Source organism: Procambarus clarkii, chromosome 5, assembly GCF_040958095.1.
Source record: "Procambarus clarkii isolate CNS0578487 chromosome 5, FALCON_Pclarkii_2.0, whole genome shotgun sequence".
NCBI lineage: Eukaryota > Metazoa > Arthropoda > Malacostraca > Decapoda > Cambaridae > Procambarus > Procambarus clarkii.
This window is the reverse complement of record NC_091154.1, coordinates 10217416-10234671: the sequence shown is the minus strand read 5'-3', so window position 1 is coordinate 10234671 and position 17256 is coordinate 10217416. Positions and strand designations below refer to the sequence as shown.

General features: G+C 50.9%; 1 protein-coding gene across 2 annotated transcripts in view; it reads left to right on the top strand.

The window, feature by feature from the left end:
* The first annotated feature begins 506 nt into the window (after positions 1-506).
* Positions 507-17256, top strand: part of LOC123766863 (zinc finger protein 723-like) — a 32998-nt gene continuing 16248 nt past the window's right edge. Inside the window, exons 1-3 of one of the 2 annotated variants that reach the window (XM_069339329.1) lie at positions 507-697; positions 803-919; positions 1128-1205. The gene's annotated coding sequence lies outside the window, so the exon portion shown is untranslated. Of the gene's footprint in view, positions 920-1127; positions 1206-17256 lie in introns of both variants that reach the window. The other variant, XM_069339325.1, reaches the window with a different exon arrangement.

Below are 17256 nucleotides of genomic sequence, written 5' to 3'. Positions count from 1 at the left end.
TTCTTGGGACCCATGGCTTGATATATAATAATCAGTTTTATGTTCAAAAAACAAAAAATCACCACAAAAAAGGAATTTCTTAAAGGCGTGATCGTCACTAAGCGGGCAGCTATAGTAAACTGAGGCAGGTTGGCCCGCGTGACCGGAAACGTTCTCGGTCGACCCAAACGTGTACCAACAAATATCGTTAGTCGACGACACTATCGTAAGTTGAGACGCATTTTTCGATCAAATTTACATCGTAACTCAAAATTACCGTAAGTCGAGGTGCCACTGTATTTAATGCCTCTAACCTCTCCTCGTATCGTAGCTCTTGCCCTTCAGTTCTGGGAGCCACTTAGTAGCATGTCTTTGCACCTTTTCCAGTTTGTTCATGTGCTTCTTAAGATATGGGCACCACACAACAGCTGCATATTCTAGCTTTGGCCTAACAAAAGTCATGAACAATTTCTTTAGTATACAGTATCACCATTCATGTACAGTATTTAAAAGCAATTCTGAAGTTAGAAAGCGTGGCATAGGCTCCTCGCATAATATTCTTTATGTGGTCCTCAGGTGATTCAGTACCCCCCTACAACACAGCGAGATAAGGAAAAACGGCAGAGGTGTAGAAGGAAAGCAGGCGACCAGCGGGAGATCAACAAGCGGAGAACCATGAGACCAGACGCTCTCTCGCACCCTCACAGTTGTAGAACATGTATGGGTGTATTAGAGACAAGTGTTTACTTAACCCTTGTCTGGTGGGTATTAGGGTACTAAAGCATCATCTGGAAGTCTTCAGCAAGTTGTGTTAACATTCCAGCGTGAGCATTGCGTGGTAGGTCGGTGCTGCTCGAGAGTAAGAGAACGCGTGGTCTTGCTAGTGTACACAGCTGTGTACTGGCAGGTGATGGACCAGTGAACTGAGGGTAGTACCAAGGTGAGTTATTTAGGTATTGTTTGGTAGCATTTTGTCAAAAATACTTAAGTAAATAAATAAGTAAATGCTGTACTTAAGTAAATAAATGTACGGAATTCAAGAATTCCGTACATTATATGATATACATGAACAATATTGTTACTGAGCTGATCTTCAGTGCATTAATTTTGTGAGAAAAGAATGTGTTTAATTTAATTTTCCTCATCAGCTTGGTATCTGCTGCAAGCTTCAAGCATTCCTGAGATTTTCGAGATTACTGCAGTCTCCTGATTTCATTAAATATAAGGTTTGATAACTACTGTACAGTATTTTAAATTTATTTAAATAGTATTTTGAGTACATTATATATCTTAGCAGCCTATTATAATAGCTTAATTGTAAAGATAGTGACACCTCGGCTTTCAAATGCCCCGTTTTTACGAACTTTACGGGTGACGAGCCCAATTTCTTTGAAAAATTTGAATCGGGTTACGAACTTTGCCTCGGGGAAACGAGTTTGTTGATACACATATGGGCCGACCTATCGCGTGGTGGCACGGCAATCGCATCTCAGTTTACCAGTGCCTCCTGCCTAGTGACTATCACACCTGAATTCTTTGTAAAGAATTACAGTTTTCGGATTTTTGGCTATTTGAACATAAAAGTTATTATATATCTCGCCATGGGTCCTAAGAAAGCCAGTGGTAAAGTTCAAGGCAAGAAAACACATGTGAGAATGACCATAGAGGAAAACAAGATTTCATTCGTAGACATGAAAATAGTATGAGGGTTGTTGATGTAGAGTAAAGGGTGTTCCTTCCTCATTTATTAAGAAAATGTGTGCAGTATGGGAAGAATTGCAAAGTTTTGCTAAAAAGTGTCGTCCAAATCAAACTGTAGCAGGCTATTGTGTTAACCTTTTTAATGACAATGTGATGTCTCACTTCAGACAAGTGTTACAATGTGGGGAAAAACAAGTGTCGCTAGACATATAGTGAGAAAACAAGCAGTGAGCTACATGCAGGTCCTAGTGGTATGCAGGCAAAACGTCCCAGAAAGTGTACCCCAGAGAAGTCATCACGCCTAATGTTATAATGGAAGGGGACTCCCCTTCCAAACAGTAACATCCCTCCTCCACACAGTCTTCCATATGCCAACAAAAGTCATCAATAAAGGTAAGTAAAAACTTGTACATACTTTAGTACTAAAGATTTGGGTGAATTAAGTGTTAAATTTACTTTAAAGTTAATTTTTTTGGGAGTCTGGAACTGATTAATTCAATTTCCATTATTTCTTATAGGGAAATTCGCTTCAGTTTACGAATTTTCAGCTTACGAACCGTCTCTGGGGACGAATTAAATTCGTAAGCTGAGGTACCACTGTATGGCAAAAGTGTATAATGTTTGGTGTAACAGTCTGCTAGTAATTACCCAAGTATAGATGCAGGATAACTACACCATGAGCATAGCGCTCTGTAGTTAGAGAGCTATGATCGTGTTGTCCCGTCTTGCCAGTACTGTACTCTTGTCATGTGATGTTTTGAGAATACTGACGGTTTTGGCCTCCACCACCACCTTACTTAATTTGTTCCAACCATTTGCCACTGGGTTTGCAAAAGTGAACTTTCTAATTTCTTTATTTGTTTTTTTACACCTTTGTTTCCTTAGTTGAAACCTAGGTTTTCTTGTTCTCGAATTTGCAGTTTTTATAAATTCCTTTTCAGGTTTGTAGATTCCTGGTACTATTTTGTACGTACTGATCATCCCTCTTCTTTTTCTTCTTTCTTGTAGCTTTGATATACTTATGCTACTAACCTTTCCTCATAACTCGTTTCTCGGTTCCGGGAGCCATTTAGTTGCTTGTCTTTACACCTTTTCCAAATTACTGATGTGCTGTTTAAGATATGGGTGCCATGCAACTGCTGCATATTCCAACTTTGGTCTCACAAAGGTTGTGAATAATTTATTTAATATTTGGCCACCCATGTATTAAAAAGTGACTCTAAAGTTGAAAAGCGTAACATACGCTTCTCTCAGTGTTCTTTATGTGATCTTCTGGTTTATAATATTATTATTATTATTATTATTATTATTATTATTATCATCTAGAACCTCCTCTAGATCACTTTCTTTATCAGAATTCTTTAAAGCTTTTTCACATAATGTGAAGATTTTGTGTGGCCTTTTTTTTTTTCCTGTTCCATATTCCATAACGTGGCTGCTGGAATGTAATGGGAATAAATGCCAAGTATTGCTCCATACACTTATTTTGTTCAGGTCTTCTTGAAGGGCATGACAATCGAGTTTATCATCTTACCCAGTAGCTTTGCATCATTAGCAAACGTGTTCATACAATTCTGTATGTCTTCTGGTAGATTGTGTGTAATTACCTAAGTGTAGTTACAGGATGGGAGCTACACTCGTGGTGTCCCACCTTCCTAGTACTCTTGTCACATTTGCTTTGAAACTACAGATGGTTTTGGCCTCCACAAATTTCTCACTTAATTTTTTCCAACTTTCTACCACTTGGAACGCTTTCTTTGACAATCAAAAATTTGTTTCATCACCTTTGTTTCCTTAGCTTGAATCTATGACTTCTTGTTCATGAGGTTGCCAGTTTCAGGAATTCCTCTTTTGTCAATTTGGTCAATTCACATTATTTTTTTGTAAGTGGTGATCAGTGTGTGTGTGTTGCGTGCATATGCAAGCAACAAATGGGGAAAACGTGCCAAAGATATGCGACTAAAGGGCTTCCAGAACTGAAAGACAGAGTTATGAGGAGAGGTTAGAGGCAATAAATGTGCCGAAACTGGAAGATAGAAGAAAAAAGAAGAGGCGATGTGACCACTACGTACAAAATAGTAACGGTATTGTGCAAAATTGATAAGAAAGAATTCCCGAGCCCTGGAACTTCAAGAACAAGAAATATTAGAATTAAACTAACTAAACAAAGCTGCTGAAGAAATTTCTGGGGGAGCACCGTCGGCTCCCCGGAGCTATCCAGGCTGAATGAATATGTATATCTTTCTGGCATTAGTCAATGCATGGAGTTCTTGCCTACCAGGGACCACGAGCCAGAACCTGGCCCCCTCTAGAGACACACGAGGAGCAATGGCTTAGAGAGACCCCCCCCCCTCCCCTGTGGTTAGGAGCATTCTATGTCTGCCATCGACCAGGACAGACACCCAGAAAGGTAGGCGCCCCAAAACAAACCCCTATTCTGGTAAAACTATTGCAAGCGAAGGTCGAACAAGTGGACAGAACTCCCAAGTGAAAATTAGCAAACGAGCATGACATCATCACGTTGCCACGCTGCTATCTGCGCAGCCCCCCCCCCTCCTCCCTGGGAGTGGGCAGGGGGAGCCCTGGACCCACCCGCCGGCGACCCAACCTTCAGTTCTTGCCTGATGGGAGTCTAAGGATCTCTGGTCGTGCCTTTGGCTTCAGGTTTTGTTTGTCCTGTGCCTTGTGGTGTGGGCTCTCTCTTCAGGTGGTGCGTGAGCCAGGAGTCGTATTCGACGGTACTCGGGCTGTATGCGCCTAGGGTTCCCTTCCCTAGGTGCCCTGCAAGTACTGCCCTTGGGGCTTAGGGGGCCTCCTTCCACAAGTCACCTCGGGATCTACCTTCGCTGTGCCGTTTACTGCTTGGTATTTGGCCGCCCTTGGGGTCAGCTGGAGTTTTTCTTATCCTTGTTTGTCTCTGGGTAGGGGGTAGTTTTTGTCACTGGCAGGGGTGCGGGGTACTGCACAGCTAGTTTTCACCTATAACAGCGACTGGCTCTGTTCCGCCTGGGTACATTCTCTTCTTGCGGGGTTTTTCTTTTGTTTTTGTTTTTTGCCTGGTGGGCAGGTCTGCCTTTGTGGTCCCATATTGCTGTTCTTGGGGTGTGTTTGTCTGTATTCTGTGTTTGGTGGTCCCCCTGCTTGGCCCCCCGTGAGTGGACATGTCCCAGGGGTTCAGCTTTAGAAGTTTGTATTTGTATTTGTTTGTTTGGTAGACTTGGGTGCCGGTTTGCAGTACCCTGCCTGGGCTTCCCTTAGCGTGTAACCATGGCTAAGGGCCCTGGGAAACCCCATGGGAGCTCCGTGGTTTGATAGATGTGACCTCCAAATCCCCCTGCTCATGTCTTGCGAGTTTGAAGGTTGCTCTGTCCGCTTGTCTCAGGGTGATACTCGCCTGTTTTGCCTCTGCCATGCTGCCTGTTGGGTCTTTGATTTTGATCCCGAATCGTTCGATGTGTGTTGTCTGTACGTACTCCAGTTCACCCAAGCCACTGTTCATGATATGCAGGTGCAGGCAGCTGCGGCTTTGCATGCTAGTTTAGGTTGCTACAACGCTCTAGGTTGGTTGCGGCCCCGGATGCCCCAAGACTGCCCCATTTTGGTTATAGGGGTTTGGACTTGGGGGTGGGAGTCGCTTCGGCTGCGGTTTTGTCCGCTCCTCCTCATCCTTCTCCTTCTGTTGTGCATACTTCCTTTCCCTTGCTTCCGGCTCCAAACCGTAGGCGGGTTTCGGGGTTGGGGCTGGGTCTGGTTGGAATAAGACTCGGGTGGTCTCGGGGGTTTTCCTCTTCCGGAGTGGTGGTGGAGGCATTCGAGCCTGTTTCCACAGCCGTGCTGTATGGGTCTGACCAGTGGGCTCCCTTCCTTAGTGTTTTGTACAGCTGCCATGGCTTTTCCTTGTGGGGCTGGGTCTTTGGGGGAACAACTCAGCCCTGAGTCCTGCTGTAGAGGTTCCCGGGGTTTGGAGGGGGTGGCCTGGAGGCCTAGGCCTTATTTTGCCCTGCTGGGGTTTTGTACCCTTGGAGCCGGGCTTGCAGTTCCCCAGAGTGGGGTTTTTCTTTCCCCTCTGCGTGTGTGTTGGTTCGAGTTCCATGTCCCTTCGGGTCCGTCGGTTCCGTCTTTCCTGGGGGTGTTTTTCATCCCTTTCTTCACCCTTTTCAAGCTTGTGTAGCGATGCTGTTCCCTTCGTATCGGGATCCCTGCACGTCGCATGGTCTGGGGTATCCTTGGGCCAGTCTGTGCTTCCGTGCATTTGTGATTGCTTGTCACAGTTCTCATTGGTTCGCAAACCTCTTCGGTACTTCCAATGTTACTGGAACGTCTGTTGGCTTCCGGTTTCCAGTGAGATTTCCCTCGTATTTTTTTTCTGAATCGTTGGTACTCTTCCGTTCTCCTTCTCCTTTGATCCTGTTTCAACATTCCTCATATTCGTTACGTACACATTGCTGGTGTATGTACGATATGTGTATATACGACTGGTTTGTTACATATTGTGTCATGTGCTACATTTGTATGTCTGGTGTACGAACCGTGCCACCCAGATGATGGGCGGTAAGGTTCGTACCTTGGGCGCTGGGGCTGGGGTGATCGTTTCGTTGCTGGGTGGTGTACATGTGTTCGTGTTCCGCGTTCTTTCTCGCGGATTCTATGCTGTTTTCGCTCTTATCTCCGGTCCTGACCTCCTGGATACTCGGGGTGCTCTGGATTTTATATGTGGAGCAATCTTTTGGTTCTTTTCTCGGCTTGCGAGTGTGGGGCGGCTCTGAGTGGCGCCGCCTCCGCCTCTGTCCTACATGCACCTCGTCTTCTACTGGGCACGCACCTCTGGACATTCTCCATTAGGGATGCTCCTGTTACATTGCACGGCTCAGCTGTGTCGTGACACAGTGGTGTGTCTTTTTCTGCAGGTGAGATTGTACTCTCTGGCGACTGTCGGCCCGGCGCTGGTTCTCGCTTTTGGTGGAGTACTCGCCTAGTTGTACTCGCCTAGTTGTACTCACCTAGTTGTACTCACCTAGTTGTGCTTGCCTAGTTGTGTTTGCAGGGGGTTGAGCTCTGGCTCTTTGGTCCTGCCTCTACTGTCAATCACCGATGTACAACTTCCTGAGCCTACTGGGCTCTATCTTCTCTACATTGCTACTGTGTATGGGGTCAGCCTCCACCACATCACTTCCTACTGCATTCTGATTCCTGACTACTGTCACTGAGGATGTTCTTTCTACTGTCTCTGTGGCTCATTTGGGTACTCGGCTTCTGCCTGTGTCCCCCTTGTGCATGTACCACCTGTGTTGCATACTCCGTCCTTGTCTACCCTATCACTTCCCTACTTGCCAGGGTAGCGTCATTGGCACTTAACAGGGGTGTTAGGTGTTGTGTGTTTGCTAGGACACTGTGTGTGTGTCTTGTGGTGACATTACTTTGTGTATCTAGTTCTAAGTTGTACTGTGGGGCCCTGCCCTGCATTTCGATGTTTTTTAGTTTTTCGGTGCCCATGTCTTTTCTCATTATTTAGATACTCCTTCATTCCCCTGGTCTGTGCTTTGTGTACTCCTTCCTTGTCTCGGTCTCTGATCTCTGGACACTCCTTCCTTGCCTATCTTCAGTGCCTGGCTGCGCCCTGATATCCATGGTGTCCCTCAGCGTATGTGTGACCATCCACACCCCACATTGTGGTTCGTCATGTACGTTGCATTACTGGCTGCTTCTTGGTTCGTATTCCGGTCTTTTCCTTGCCTATTTCCATTTTCCTCCCTCTGTGCTACACATGGCTGTGTATTCATCTAGTTGTATTCACCTAGTTGTGTTTGCGGGGGTTGAACTTTGCTCTTTCGGCCCGCCTCTCGACTGTCAATCAACTGTTTTTTACTAACTACTTTTTTTTTCTCCACACCACACACACACACACACACCCCAGGAAGCAGCCCGTGACACCTGACTAACTCCCAGGTACCTATTTACTGCTAGGTAACAGGGGCATTCAGGGTGAAAGAAACTTTGCCCATTTATTTCTGCCTGGTGCGGGAATCGAACCCGCGCCACAGAATTAAGAGTTCTGCGTGCTATCCACCAGGCTACCAGGCCCCCAGGCCCCATGTGTGTATCATGGTCGGTGCTTATTGGCTATACTATACTGTTGTTGGGTGCTGGGGTGGGCCTCTGTCCATGCTCCATTCCCTGATTTTGGCCTACCCCTGTGTTCAGTTTTGGTGCTGTGCTATGTCTGGGAAAAAGTGCTTTGGTGCACTTTTTCCTTGTCTCTCACAGCAGGCTTCTTGTAGCAATGTCTGCAAGTTGGTGTGGACTTGCGGTCACTGCTCCTGCCCTTCTGGTTCCTTTTCTTGGGACTGGGGTAGCTGGGTTTCTAGTCCTGGCTACTGCTTTTCTTGGTTCCTTTTCTGGACTGTACGTTTTTTCTGCGGTACATGTTCTGCATAGTTCTCCTCCTGTATACCCTGGAAACGCATGCGTTGTTCTTCCCTGCTGGAGCTGGTTGCGAGGTCGCTGTTTTTCGCTTCGCGTCTCGCACTTTAGTTCGTGGTACTCATTTTCCTCATTGGTCTCGGCCTGGGCCCTGGCTCTTTGGTGTTGGCCTTGTTGGTCCTTCAGGGGCCCGGGGAGGGGGGGGGGGGTTCCTCCCGGACGGGGCGTTTCTGCTCGCCCCCGGGTTGGTTCCTTTTTGGCTCGCCGGGATTGGGTTCCTAGTTACCTGGCAGCCGTTCCTTCTGGTTTTGCCAGCCTTGGATGGGGGTGCTGCTTCCTCAGTTTTTGATCCTGAGGGTCTCACGGCGGCTCTGCCCCTCTTGCGGGTCCGTACAGGGTCCAGCCCTGTACGAGGCTGGTTTGTTCTTCCCCTCCAGTCTTAGCGTCTCAGGTTTTTGTCTTGAGTTCTCGTCGCCTGTGTGGGCGCTGGTGGCTTCGTTGTTAGTCGTTGTTAGGGATCCCATCACAATGGTTGTACTCTTCAAGTCACTTGTGTTGTCCCATCTTGAGTACTGCTCAGTACTCACTCACCCCTTCAGACCAGGAGAGATTGCTGAAAGAGAGGGAATACAGAGAACATATTCGGCACGCATAGACGCGATAAAGCACCTAAATTATTGGGATCGTCTCAACGCCCTCCAAATGTACTCACTAGAAAGGAGACGAGAGAGATATCAAATAACATACACGTGAAAGATACTGGAGGGCCAAGTACCAAATCTACACAGTAAAATAGCAACGTACTGGAGTGAACAACATGGAAGAAAATGCAGAATAGAACCAGTGGAGAGCAGGGGTGCCATAGGCACAATCAGAGAACACTGTATAAACATCAGAGGTCCACGGTTGTTTAACACCCGCCCAACGAGCATAAGAAATATTGCCGGAACAACCGTGGACATCTTCAAGAGGAAACTAGATTGTTTCCTGCAAGGAGTACCGGACCAACCGGGCTGTGGTGGATATATAGGCCTGCGGGCCACTGCAAGCAACAGCCTAGTGGACCAAACCCTCACAAGTCGAGCCTGGCCTCTGGCCGGGCTTGGGGAGTAGAAGAACTCCCAAAACTCCATCAACCAGGTATCAACCAGTCTCCCTCCTGCATGCTTCATCTCAGCAGCAGTATGTACTTTTCCTGGCGGTTCTTCCGGTTTTCCAATCACTGTGAAGGGTTATCTTGAGATGATTTCGGGGCTTTTAGTGTCCCCGAGGCCCGGTCCTCGACCAGGCCTCCACCCCCAGGAAGCAGCCCGTGACAGCTGACTAACACTCAGGTACCTATTTACTGCTAGGTAACAGGGGCATAGGGTGAAAGAAACTCTGTCCATTGTTTCTCGCCGGCGCCCGGGATCGAACCCGGGACCACAGGATCCCAAGTCCCGCGTGCTGTCTGCTCGGCCGACCGGCTCCCCAGGGTTCTTCGGTCTCTGATAGGGTTGTCTTATCTTTCCCTTCGGGGTTGTTCCAGGACCGTCGTCTGGTGCCGTGTACTGTCATCTCGTCTTGGGTGGCGCTGGTGGGGCTGCTCCAGCTTGCGTTCGGTGTTGCTATTCCTTCTGCTCCGTTCTGTTGTTGTCTTGGGCGTTGTTCCCCTCCGGCCTGCTCTTGCGCTTCCCGTGCCGTCCGGGTCTTTGGCCCGGGTGGTCATTTCCCTCTTTTCCTCGGGTGGTCGTGATCCCTTTGGTTCTGGTGTTTTTGTTTGTCTGGTCTCCCTCTGTTGGTGTTGCCCTCTAGGGGGGGGGGGAGTTTCCGGCTCTCCTCCGGCACCCGTGGTTTTCTAACTCGTTGGTCCTCGTGATAGGTTGTTCGTTTCGTGCAGTCCCCTTCTTTCAGGTGCTGTTTGGGTCTGCTGCTTTCCGGAGGGGTCCTTGGGTTGCTGCTTGGTTGGTCCAGCCGGGGGTGCTTCCTTTGTTGTTCAGTTCCGGCTCTTCACTGTTCTCTGCGCATCTTGGCCTCTGGGGCCATGGATGCGTTTTGGTTTGCCCGGGTTCCTCTCCTTCCTGTTCTGGGGTTCGAGTCTCCCGGGTCGTCTGCTGGGGTTTTTTGTTTCGTCTGTAGTCTTGTTTTTATGTTAGAGCGCGTGGCGTCTGCCTCTCGGATCCTTCCTTCCTTTTCCTTATCTGTGGTGAAGTCGCTCCGGGGAGCCGACGCAGCTTCCCCCAGAAAACCAGTGTTAAATGTAATGAAATGCCATTTTCTGGGCGAGTCCCGGAGGCTCCCTGGCATCCCTCCCTCCCTCCGGTCGGCGGTGCTTTCACATTTTTTGACATCCAGCCTAAGAACTGAAGGTTGGGTTGCTGGTGGGTGGGTCTGGGGCTCCCCCTTCTCCCTCCCTGGGAGGGGGTGGGTTGTGCAGACAGCAACTTGGCGACGTGATGACGTCATGCTTGTTTGCTAATTTTCAATTGTGGGAGTTCTGTCCACTTGTTTGACCTTCGATCGCAATAGTTTTACCAGAATAGAGGTTTGTTTTGGGGCGCCTACCTTTCTGGGTGTCTGTCCTGGTCGATGGCAGACATAGAATGTTCCTAACCACAGGGAGGAGGGGTGGTCTCTATAGGCCATTGCTCTTCGTGCCTCTCTAGAAGGGGCCAGGTTCTGGCTCGTGGTCCCCGGTGGGCAAGAACTCCAAGCATTGACTGATGCCAAAAAGATATACATATCCATTCAGCCTGGATAGCTCCAGGGAGTTTGGGACTCGCCCAGAAAATGGTGTTTCATTACATTACTCTTTTTTTTTTTTCCTTTCGCGCACAGTGGTAGACGGTTGGAATAAGTTAAGTGAGGTGGTGGAGGCCAAAACCGTCAATAGTTTCAAAGTGTTATACGACAGTGCTGGGAAGATGGGGACACCATGAGCGTAGCTCTCATCCTGTAACTACACTTGGATAATTACACACCCGCACTCAACACTCATACTCACTCAATCACTGTAGGCCTAGAAACAATATCCTTCGTAGTTACTAATGTACTTAATCCATTTTTTGAGAGTTATGTGCTCGTAAGTCAAGTTATTCAACACATTCTATAATATATAAAAATGTGATAAAAAAATCATAAACAGTAAACACGGGAGTCGCGTGTGTTGCTGCAGTGTGGGCAAAGTTGGTGTCGGGTGTTTAGAGCTGGTGAGCCCAGAGTGCCGTCTTGCAGCCCTTCAAAGGTCCTCCATCCAGTTAATAGTAGATTCCTTTTTTTTCCATTTCTTTTATTTTGCATGTAGATTAATTATTCGACAAGGGAAAAAATTAATTTGATTTGTTAATTTTCTGTGGGGAGCCCCTACGGCTCCCTGGAGCTTATCGGGCTAATGTATGTTATGTTAGACCAGGACATTAGCTATGGAGTTCAGACCTACCAGGGACCAGCGCCAGAACCTGGTCCCTTCAGAGAGGTTTCAGGGAGTAATGGCCCTGGAAAACCCCATATGGTTGGGGTTTTTCCTTATCTGCCATTGACCGGGCTTAGGCACCCAGAAAGGTAGGCATAACAAAACAAACCCCACATGGTAAGAAACTACAACAAAAACTGAACAGAGGTAGAAAACTCCCTACAATCCCAAGGAAAACGATCAAACAATCAATTTACTGCCGCGCCGGTTGTCCACGCAGCTCCCCCCTCCCCGGGAGGGGGATGGGGGGCCCCGGACCTCACCACGCCGGCTGCCTTCAGTTCGCAAGCTAGTGTCAACCGGGATAGAGGCTTCTCTGGCCTCAAATTCCTTGGCGGTGTTTGCCTCATGTGGCGTTCTCTGCTGTTTTTGTGTGGTGTGCGGTGGCCAGGAGTACTTCATCAGCGCCTAGGGGCTTCTTCCCTAGGCACCCTGTGAGTACTGCCCTTGCGTGTCAGGGTTATCTTCTCTGGGGCGTTCGGGGACCGCTCCCGTAGAGGTTCTTGCTGCTCGGCATTTGCCTCGCCCTTGGGGCCAGCTGGGGCTTGGGGCCCTTGTTTGGCCTTGGGTAGGGAGTGGTATTGTGCTGGTTAGGGCGTCAAGGTGTTGCGCGGCCTGCCACCTAAGCGGCGACCGGTTCCTGTTGCCTCTGGAGACGGTGTACTTTTGCGGGGTTTTTCTTTCTTTTTTGTTTTGTTTTTGTTTGCCTGGTGGAGGTTCTGCCTCGTGGGTCCATAGTTTCCCTGGTATTGTTTTGGTGCCCCTCTGCTAGGCCCCCGTGCTTGTACACGTCCCAGGGGATTTCAATATTATCATTTACCCTTGTTTTGTTTGGGTTTCTTAACCATTTAGCAACACCTTGCCCGGGCTTCCCGTAGTTGCTAACCTACGGGCCCTGGAAACCCCTGTCGGGGCTCGGGGACCCATGGATGCATCTCCTGAGTTCCAGCCTGCCTTGTGCGGGTTTGAAGGTTGCAGTGTGCCCTTGTCTCAGGGTGACAGTCGCCTGTTTTGTCTCCGTCATGCTGCCTGTTGGGTCAATGACACCTTTGACCCGGAGTCTTGCGAGTCATGTTCTCTGCTTGTGCTCCAGTTTTACTCTGAGGATGTTCCTATTAGGGTACAGGCAGCATCAGCGTTGCATGTTAGGTTTAGGTTATTGCAACGCGCTAGGTTGGTTTCCCACCCGGATGCCCCGAGGCTGCCCCGTTTTGGCTTTGGGGACCCTGACCTGGGGGCATTGGTCGCTATGGCTTTGGTTCCAGCCGCGCCCCCTGGTCCTTCCCCTGTGGTTCTTCCTGCACCCCCCCCCCATTGTGTTCGGCTCCAAAACGTCTGAGGGTTTTGGCCTCTGCACAGAGTTAGTTGGTAGTGAGACTCGGGCTGCTTCGGGGCTGCCCCATCCAGGTCGGGGACGGAGGCATTTGAGCTGGTTCCTCCTGCTGAGGCTTCTGGGTCCTGCCAGCAGACCCCCTTCTTGTCTGCCTTTCCCTTGGACTCTGCCTTTTCTTCAGGGGTAGAGGGTTTGGAGGACGGCTCTGCCCCGGGTCCCGACGTGGGGATCCTGGGGCTGGGGAGGAGTCAACCTGGGGGCCTTGGGCCCCGTGACCCCGCTTGGTTGCTTTTGCCTTCCCCGCGGGGCTTATTGTTGCAGGGGGAGGGGTTTTCTTACCCCCCCTTCCCTGTATGAGTGTGATTTGGGTTCGGCTCCTCCCCGGGTTCAGTTTCGGGCACCTTTGGGTACCTCGGATCCGTCTTTCCAGGGGTTTCTACTTCCCGTATCTCCGCGAAGGTGGCTCGGGAAGCTCTTGCTGCATACCTCTTGCGAGACCCGGGTTATGCCTCCCCAATGGATCTGTCCTCGTTTGAGTTCGGTTCTTCTTCCCGTTTTTGGGTGCGTTTGGAGGTTCCAGAGTCTTCCTGGCTGGCAGACTGCCTGTTCTTTTCATTGGGGGCGTGGCATGGGTTCTGTCGGACCCGCACGCTTGATTGGCGGGAAACGGCTACTTTTATGCAGGTTTACCTGGGGGGGGGGGAGCGAGTTTGAGCACCTTAATGTGGGCTTATTCGCTCTCGTGCTTTCTCGGGATGTTGGCCTTTTCCAGTTTCACGTGCAGGTTCCTCAGCTTTCGGCTTCCTTGGTTGCGGAGGAGTTGCGCTCCTGTGGGCATTTGGCTTCGGTCTTGCGTTTCTTTTCCCTTCTCAAGCTGTCTTCTGCTTGGCTTGAGGAGGATGTGGGAGCGTTGAGTGAAGGGTCTTCATCCGGGGCGCTGTCTTCGGCAGCTAGGGCGTCAGCTGCACTGTTTAAGCTCTTTGCGCCCATCCTGAAGGAAGCGGTGTCTGTTTTTTGCTTTTCGCCTCGCGTGCCGTCAGGCTGTGCTCGCCCTCTCTTTGGAATCCGCTTGGGCCCTGGCTCTTAGGTTTTCGTCTCTGTTTTGTCCGTTGCTGTTTGCAGAGACTGCGGTCTCTCGGTTTCTGCACGCGGCTTCGTCTAGTTGTCGTCCTATGGCGGACTTGTTGATTCTCCGGACCGGTCGTTTTCGGCAATTTCGGGGGGGTCGTGCCAGGGTTCCGGGTTCCGTTGGTCGAGGTGGGCCATTGGTGCCAGTTTGAGCCATTGTTCCCTTCGGGGCCAGTGTCGTCTGATCGGCGCAGTGATCGCCCTGTTCGACGGTTGGGTTCTTGTAAGGGGCGTCGGCCCTTTCGCGGTTTGCCCCGTTGATGGGGCGATGGGGGGGAGGCTTGCTCTGTTTGTCCACGCTTGGTTCCACGATTTGAGGGCCTTTTTGGTCGTGTCATCCGGCCTGCGGTGGCATTGGGCGACTCGTCCTCCTTTGGGGGGTTCGGGGCTAACAGGGCAGGTTTCTTCTCCTGCGCTTCGTCAAGTCGTCTTGGAGTGGGTGCGCTTGGGCATGGTCGAAACGACTATGTCCCTCAGGTGGGGTTTCCCGTCTGTTTCCAGTGCCAAAACGGGACTGTGCGGATCTGAGGTTCATTCTAGACTTGTCCCGTCTGAACCCCTGGATTCCTTGCCCCTCCTTTCGGATGACTACTCTGTCTCAGGTCCGGCTTCTGTTGGAGCCGGGTGCCTGGATTTTGTCCCTGGACCTCAAGGATGGGTATTGGCACGTTCCTATTCATCCGGGGTTCAGGGACTGGTTAGGTTTCTGGTGGGGTGTCACGCTTACCATTTTCTATGCCTACCTTTTGGCTTGAATCTGGCACCTCGTGTTTTCACGTGTCTGACCCGGGTTGTGGTGACCCGTCTGCATCTTCTAGGGATTCGGGTTTTTGGCCTACCGCGACGACTGGCTGGTGTGGGCTCCCAGTCGGTCAGCTTGTCTGCTTGCCAGGGATATGGTTCTTTCCCAGCTCGCCAGGTTCGGGTTCCTGGTGAACTGGAGGAAGTCCCATCTGGTTCCGTCCCAGGTTCGGACCTGGCTGGGTCTTGTTTGGGATTCTCAGACCGCTTCCTTGTCTCTCCCTCCAGAGGCGTTGTGGTGGCTGCGGGACCGCCGTCAGCTGTTTCTGAGGGGGTCCCGGGTCACTCGGCGGTTGCTCGAGCGGTTGTTCGGGAGTCTGAGCTTCGCCGTGTTAGTCTACCCGCCGGGTCGGGTTTGGCTTCAACGTCTGTTTTGGTTCCTTCGGGGACGTCTTTTCTGCCTCTCGCGATCGTTGGGTTCATCCTCCAGGGGTCTTATGTCGGTTGCTGCGTCACCGGCTTCCTCTTCGGGGTTTTCGGGGCTCGGTGCCTTGGCGCCTTCCCGAGCCCTCGCTCGATGTGTTCATGGACGCGTCGTCTCATGGCTGGGGCTTTGTGACCAGTGCTCTCCAGGCAGGCCAGGGACGGTGGGGTCCGTCCTTCCATCGGGCTCACAGCACGGTTCGGGAGTTCGCGGCTGTCTGGTTCACGCTTCGGATGATTCGGGTCACTCGGGGATCAACCATTCCCCTCCATTCGGACTGTTCTCCAGTGCTTCATTGCCTGAACTGTGGGGGTTCTCTTCGGTCCTTGGCTCTTTGGGGTTGGTCCCTTCAAGTGGTTCGTCTGCTGGATTCTCGGGGTTTGGCTCTCCGTGCGGTTCACGTCCGGGGAGTGTCCAACGTTCTGGCGGATGGTCTGTCTTGCTTCCTTACCCTGTCCACGGAGTGGACGGTCAACGACGACTCGTTTCGTTGGATCTGCCAGACGTACGGTCTCCCAGATGTGGACCTCTTCGCGTCGGCGTGGTCTCGGCGTCTCCCAATATATGTGACGCCCTTCCCTGACTGCGAAGTGTTCGCGGTGGATGCCTTTCAGCAGGACTGGTCAAGGTGGGGTTACCTGTACCTCTTTCCTCCGGTCCAGCTGTTGCTTCGGGTTCTGGTTCAGTTGGAGACATTCCCAGGGAGAGTAGTCCTTGTGGCCCCTTGGTGGCCGGCCCAGCCTTGGTTTCCGGTGCTTTTGGTTCGGTGCCCGAACCCGGGACGTTTCCCGCAGCTCCGCCTCTTTCAGCAGGTCGGTCCGATCCGGTACGGGGCTGGTTCGACCTTCTCCTCTGCTCTTCGCGTCTGGTCTTTCTGACGCGGGTGTATCACCATTTCTATGGTGATCAGGTGGCTTCGTTGATGGTGTCCCACCTGAGGGCTTCGTCTCGGCGACAGTATGAAGTTTCCTGGCGTTCTTTTCGCCATTTTTTGGCTCTTCGTAAGTTGTCTTTTCTTTCGGATTGGGTTGTTTTGTCCTTTCTTTCTTGGCTTTTTCAGGACCGTCATTTGATGCCTAATACTGTCGCCTCGTATCGTGCGGCGCTGGCGGAGCCGCTCAAGCTAGCTTTCGGGGTGGACGTCACATCCGCCCCGTTTCGTAAGCTTTCCCGTGCTATGTTTCACCTCCGGCCTGCTCATGCGCCTCCTGAGCCGTCCTGGTCCTTGGACAGGGTGCTCTCCTATCTTTCCTCTCCTTGGTTTGTGGTGGCCCCTTCAGTTCCTGATTGTTTTTCCAAGTCTTTGGTTTTGTTGGCATTGGCCTCTGGGGGCCGGGTAGGGGAGCTTCATGCTCTCCTCCGGCACAGGGGTTTCTGCTCTTTTGGTCCTGGGGGTAGGTTTGTCCGTTTGCAGCCTTCTCCATCTTTTCTGACGAAGAACGTGACGGCTGCTTTCCGGAGGGATCCGTGGGTCATTGATGCTTGGTTGGTTCAGCCAGGGGTGCATCATGTGTTGTGTCCAGTTACAGCACTTCGCCGTTAACCTGCGCGCTTCAGCCGGGGTGGCTGGGGATGCGCTTTGGGTTGATCCGGTTTCCATCGTTCCCTGTTCCAGGGCTCGGGTCTCCCAGGTAGTCCGCAGGGTTATTAAGTCTAGCCAGCCTGCGGTCTATCCTCGCGCCCATGACATTAGGAAGTTTGCGGCTTTGGCTGCCGTGTTTGGTATTATGTCTTGGGCACATATTCGGGCGCGTGGATTTTGGAAGTCGAACAGGGTCCTGGCCGCCCGTTATTTGGTGAACGTCCCTGCTCCTCGACGTTCTTGTGTTGCTTTGGGTCGCAGGTTGCAGCCAGTTGTCTCGACTTCGCGTTGAGGAGTTTGTGGCCGCCGCCTCCCGGGTAAGTCCCCTTTTTTTTCCATCTCTTTGGGTATGTAGCTCCAGGGAGCCGTAGGGGCTCCCCACAGAAAACGAGTGTTGAATGTAATGAAACTCCATTTTCTGGGTGAGCCCCGGAGGC